Source organism: Leguminivora glycinivorella, chromosome 22 (genome assembly GCF_023078275.1).
Source record: "Leguminivora glycinivorella isolate SPB_JAAS2020 chromosome 22, LegGlyc_1.1, whole genome shotgun sequence".
NCBI lineage: Eukaryota > Metazoa > Arthropoda > Insecta > Lepidoptera > Tortricidae > Leguminivora > Leguminivora glycinivorella.
The window spans coordinates 5,629,434-5,636,047 of record NC_062992.1 but is presented as its reverse complement, the minus strand read 5'-3'; the positions used below and the strand labels follow the sequence as shown (position 1 = coordinate 5,636,047).

Sequence of the window (6,614 nt, the reverse complement as noted above, 5' to 3'; positions counted from 1 at the left end):
ATCGTAGCTTCCGAACGGATGAACCGATTTAGATTTAGTTTTTTTTGTCTTAAAGCTGAGTTAGTCGGGAGTGTTGTTAGCCATGTTTCATGGGAATCGGTCCACTATGTCGCGGTCGGGGGTTTTATAAAAATTTTAATTTTGTGGTTAGGTTAGTTGTTTTAGGTTATAGGTTTTTTTGGCCTACATGAAAACATAACTACCTGTTTCCGAGTTTTTTATGGTAATAATCTAATAGTAATTCAGTTTTTTTTGTATATATTTAATACTGAAAGACGTCACTGTATTTTTATCGCGTATTGACTCAGGCTGAAAGTGTAACCGATAGGTGTAGGTTCAGTGCCTGGGGAACGAACTTCGGCCAATGGTCGCGTGAAATTGCATAGATATGCAAATTTTTAGAGATCCTAATTGTAAAAACTTTGTTCTTGACAATGAGGATACGGATAGGTTGTTAAAAATAGTAGTGGTCGACAGTGACCCGGGGGCCGATTTTTGAGTCTTACGCGTTCGAATTCAGAAAATTGTCACTGAAAATAATAGGCAATTCACCGTTTTCAACCGGTATTTTAGTGACAGTGAGACTCAAAAATCGGCCCCCAGTAGATGGCGTAGATGCCAATAAATGTGACAAAAGGGTCTCATATAATGGACGTTAGCGCGTCGAGCATTGGTAGGTACTTTTTATAGTATTTTATACAATCGTGATATAATATCGAGCTTAATCATAAAATAGTACCTACATTACGATACAAGTACGAAAAAAAAGAATGTCGAAACCAGTGGCGATAAATTAAAATAAATTAAATTTATCGCCACTCGTTTCGAACTTCCTTTTTTCGCACTTGTATCGTAATGTACTATTTTAGAAGCAGACGCGGAACTCTCTACATTTAAAAAGTGCATCAAACCCCAGTGCATTTACCTGCATTTTAATGCAGTTATCATTTTTTATCGTGCATTCATCTGCTGCATTTTCCAGCGAACTGCAAATGCATTGATAACGATAAGCAATGTTTGCTTTTTTTTAACCGACTTCAAAAAAGGAGGAGGTTCTCAATTCGACTGAATGTTTTTTTTTTGTATTTAAAGTTAAAGTATTGACTAGTATTTTCCGCATTTTAACCAACTTTTTTAATCCTTAGTCAGTGGCACACTCATACGGCCCGCCTGATAGTAAGCAGACTCCGTAACCTATAGACGCCTGTGTCCATAGTAATTTATTTTACATTATTTTATTAAGGATAGCAAAACGGTAGGCATATTACTTGCAATCACCTTAATAGTTATTTGTTATACAAGGGGGCAAAGTTGTATTTTAACGCCGAGTGTGGAATTGAAAAACGAGCAAGTGAAAGGATTCTATAGTATCGAGAATAGAATCCTGAACTTGCGAGTTTTTTAACACACGAGAAGTAAAATACATTTGCACTCGAGTGTAACACAAAACTTTTCCCCTCACTATAGCGAGGAAACTACAACACAAAAAATGCGTTTATCTCTGCTTCCAGTAGTTCCACAGGTGGTAAATCATCTTTATTACTAGATTCACCTACTTTTTTCAATTTTAAAGCAGTTAATTTGACTTAATTCAAGGTCAAATTACTTTACCCACTAGTGGATAAAATGCGTTTTTACCCGCTGGTATTAAAGGACAAAACACGTGTTTCCGAGCCAGTGAGGGGGAAAATTATTTTAATTTCAAGCTGGGAAGGTAATTCAAATAATGTATTTTATTTTAGGTAACTAGTAAATGATGTAAGTAATGTAACATTGTCCCATATCATAATATATCATATCATATCATACATAACTATTAGATTAGGTATGCTTAAAAAATACTTAGATGACACACTTGTAAGAAATTCTGCATCTACTATGTTACAGTATTATATGTAGGTATTTACCTACTATGTTATGTGCGTAATTTTATACGCATTTTATTCATCCTACTCGTATAAGAATGTTGTTGAAGTTATTCTAAGAAAATATAAAATAGTATTTGTAATGACATCTAGCGGCGAGTAGCGATACTACTTCAACTTCGAATAAGCTAACGGTTCGCCGCGTTCGTTTTATACGTCGCCTGCATGGTGTCACGATCAATCGGTAGATGGCGTAAAAAGTAAAAAAATTCTTGAAACACAAAAATTTACATTGAATTATTAAAATGCTCTAATACAATGTGGAATCATAATATGTTTTTTAATTTATATCATAATGTATAATGTTTTATATTTATCTTATAACCTTACTACAAAAAATATAGGTACCACGACCTCCACGACTACGGCATAAGTATAGCAAACCTAATAAAAGCCGATTTAAATATTTTATCAAGACAAAAATAAGGAAAGTGCAATAAAGTTAACAAAATACGAAAAACAAAAATACTAAAAAAACAAAAGATGTGTTTCCGCCCGGGATCGAACCGGGGGCCTTCTGCGTGTTAGGCAGATGTGATAACCGCTACACCACGGAAACAGATGAGAAGTAGATCTAAATTTCCAATCACATACTACCGTGTTTACATAACGTCACTAAAAAACTACGACACAAACATAAATATTCGATTTAAATATTATAAATAAATAGTGATAATTTTTGTACATAATATCATAGTGATACGTAGTAATCGGTAAGGTTTTAATTTAATGTCAACGTAATATGTCAACGTGCTTAATAAAGGTTGACATAAAGTTTGTTGACCTGTGTGCCTGTAATGACCGCACACTCAAGGGTTATGACAGATGGCGCCACCTTATTAGTCAATTGCACATATAATGAATTTCATACGTGAGAGCGAGAAAAAGATATTCTCTCACAATATGAAATGAAATGACAGTGACATGCCATGATGCCATGCCTAGACACTTGCACAGGCGCCGCCTGGCGGAATAAAATGTTAGTGAATGATAATCTTAGTTCAATTTTAACCGTTTCACGTGACCTTCAACTCTGTCGAGAGACGCTCGGCTGCCATGAAATTAAAACGATGTTATGTTTAACGCAAAATCGTTATTCTTGAATTGTAAGATTTCTATAAATTGTAATAGAGGTTTCATCCCATGACGGAACAATGTTTTGGACCATTGAGTCCTTTGGGAGGCGTGCAGCGCGAAGCCGAAGCTAATACGTAGAAGCCCTTTTGACTAATGAGACGTTTTCATGTAAACGATACCACATTGTCGCTTATACCACATGGACGAAAATTAAATGATTTATACAAATGGCACATTTTTATAAAATTTTAGGGGTAGATAGGTTACACAAAGAGGGAACTGGTGTTTGCCTCGCTAATAGGGGGCATTCCACGAGAATGTCGCTTACGACATGCAATTCTTCTAATACTTCTGAAGACGGTAGGAAAGCTAAATTGTGTCTGAGTGACACCCTTTCATGACTTTACATGAGCTTTACGGATTTGATTGAAATAGCTGTCATACAACGCTAAAGCATGTCGTAAGCGACTTTCACGTGGCATGCTCCTAATACGAAGAGATAGAAAGAGACAAATAAAATCTAGCCACGGGGAACGATTTGCAACAGGACCCAACCCAACGATCAAAATTTGGGAAAATCTAACTTTACTGAATTTCAATGAAGACTTCATGTGGGATAGTTCCTGTTTGCAAAAGTACCCGATTGGTCACTTCTCGCCAGACTTAAGTTAAGTTTTTAAATTAAATGGCCACAGTCCATTGGTGGGACTATTTTGCCAGTGTCAAGGTGATATAAGCTACTTAATTGTTATTGATTTTGGTACGGTAAGTACGACAGTGTACGGTAGTTGGCACTTGTAAATTGATAGCTAGATTTTACAAGGACACGTGATCGGCCGTGGACGACAAAAAAGTGGCTAAACGCGTTTCGAGATTAATTCTTCATCAGCTTCTCACTATAACATTAGTTTACTGCATTATAAGCTGTCTATTACACTTTAAACAATATTAATCAGCAAAAGAAGGAGAAATTATTCACGACACGATACCGCTAAGATTTATTTATTTGAAAAAATATTTCAAGGACATTAGAGATAAATCCAATTTCCAAAATTTAAATTAACAAAAAAAAAAAAAAAACAGTAAATACGAACATGAAAAAAAAAACAATAAAAGTTTACAACTAAACAATTGATTTGGGCGATGACATAACGGCGTGGTTCCGTTGCGTCGTTTGCCCCGGTGTAGGATTCGGCAGGTTGCCCCGGAACCGCCGGAAAACCACACCTTCCCACACCAAGAAAGCGTTCGAACCGTGTTCGAACCGGAAGTCCCTAAGTTAGTGTGTGTTAGTGTTAGCGGAAGTGTTAGTTTAGTTATGTTCGAAGTGTCAGCTGTCACCTGCGTCACGGTGACGTCACAGTGACGCCCGTGAAACCTAAGATTCAGCCTGATAATAGATACTGCCTCCACGCCGTACTGATTACTTGTACTAGGCAAGGACGAAATAACACCGGGACAGGCAAACCCATACAAAAAAGCGTAACCCTGAAGTGTATTGGCCTTTTAGGCTTAAAAATACATGGCGCTGTGATACTTAAGGTCCAGAGACATTTTCCTATCACAGAGTAAGTAATAATGTCAGTATTGATGCCTACATTTTTTTTTTCAATTTTGTATTAACGTGGTATCATGATACTAAAATAAAGAAACATGTCATTGTTCTTATAAAAAATAAAAACATGCAAAATATTTGGGGGAAATATGATTTTTGCCACTTCCAGGCTGCGAAACAGCGCCAATTATTTTTTCCCCTCACTAGCTCGGAAACACGTGTTTTGTCCTTTAATACCAGCGGGTAAAAACGCATTTTATCCACTAGTGGGTAAAGTAATTTGACCTTGAATAAAGTCAAAATAACTGCATTAAAATTAATAAAAGTTGGTGAATCTAGTAATAAAGATGACTTACCACCTGTAGAACTACTGGAAGCAGTGATAAACGCATTTTTTGCGTTGTGGTTTCCTCGCTATAGTGAGGGGAAAAGTTTTGTGTTACACTCGGGTGCAAATGTATTTTACTTCTCGTGTGTTAAAAAACTCGCAAGTTCAGGATTCTATTCTTGAACCACTCGCTTCGCTCGTGGTTCAAGTATAGAATCCTTTCACTTGCTCGTTTTTCAATTCCACACTCGGCGTTAAAATACAACTTTGCCCCCTTGTATAACAAATAACTATTTCCGCTCCCATTTCAGGGGGTTCTTTAATAACTCGTTAACTGTAAGAGTTAAGACCCTAGTTTCTTAGAGAAATTAATTGTATTTGATCTAAAGAACCTTCCCTTAAAGTTAACGGAATTCAATAAAAACAGGGTGTATAATATATGGTCCTCGGTACAGTCAAAAATTACTCACATTATCCGTGACTTTTACGCTATCAAGTAATTTATTCAAAAACGTCATAAACTCATAATATAGGTATCTGGTCAATATTTCAACAATACACAGTTCTTTCATCATCATCCTCCTTGCGTTATCCCGGCATTTGCCACGGCTCATGGGAGCCTGGGGTCCGCTTTGACAACTAATCCCAAGATTTGGCGTAGGCACTAGTTTTTACGAAAGCGACTGCCATCTGACCTTCCAACCCGACGGGTAACTAGGCCTTATTGGAATTAGTCCGGTTTCCTCACGATGTTTTCCTTCACCGAATAGCGACTGGCAAATATCAAATGACATTTCGCACATAAGTTTCGAAAAACTCATTGGTACGAGCCGGGGTTCGAACCCGCGACCTCCGGATCGTAAGTCGCACGCTCTTACCGCTAGGCCACCAACAATACACAGTTCTTTATAAGGATTATAATATGTAGAGTTACAGGAATCAGTTTTGTCATCGGCCGTTTTAAAAATAGCCATCCATTTGCCCCATTGAGCTTCAAGGTCACACATTACAGCCAGAAGGCCACCAGGGAACCAGGAATTGGCGACGTCAAATGGACTGCAATCAAACTGCAATTAAACAATTGAGCGACCAATCGAAGCGCGGCGGAACTGTAGACAAAGGTCCCTGCATTGTGACAATAAACATGCAGATCGTATAAAAGTAGGTAGGTGTCCATTGCATTTACACATTGCACTGAGTATTGAAAAGGCGGCGGAGCGTGCAGGCCTTTGGTTGACGCGATCAAGCGTACAATTCTTGGACACCTGGTTTTCCTATCTCTAGGTACTAACACAACAGTGTATGTGTATCAAATCACTAAGGGATATGATCAAATCACGCAGGATGTCAAAATGGTGAATCCATTTTATCATTTCCCTAGAAAATTTCAGTCATTTGACTAAATCCCTGACTCTGTTTAGCGAAATCACATAATCGACCAATAGACCCGCCACGTGTTGTCATTTCACTATTAGATTTGTTTAGGGATTTGATAAAATCCCTGAACCACGTCAGTAAGTTGATGAAACGAGCTTATAAAGTCAACTAGATTTATCATTTCGCTAAACAAGTTCAGTGAAAAGACAATTTTTTTTAAATAAATATGCATATCATTTAAAATGAAACATTTTTAGCTTTGTTTCTTCACTTATTCTATTTTTTTTTTCTTATTTATAGAAAACCAAAAACTCTTAAAAACGGATTCAATTTTACCATTTCACTAATCTAG

At 37.0% G+C, this 6,614-nt stretch overlaps 1 non-coding gene across 1 annotated transcript; it reads right to left on the bottom strand.

Moving 5' to 3' along the window:
* Positions 1-2,411: 2,411 nt before the first annotated feature.
* Trnav-aac lies at positions 2,412-2,484 on the bottom strand. Its single transcript has one exon. It is a non-coding gene; the product is annotated as a tRNA-Val (tRNA).
* Between the last annotated feature and the right edge of the window lie 4,130 nt (positions 2,485-6,614).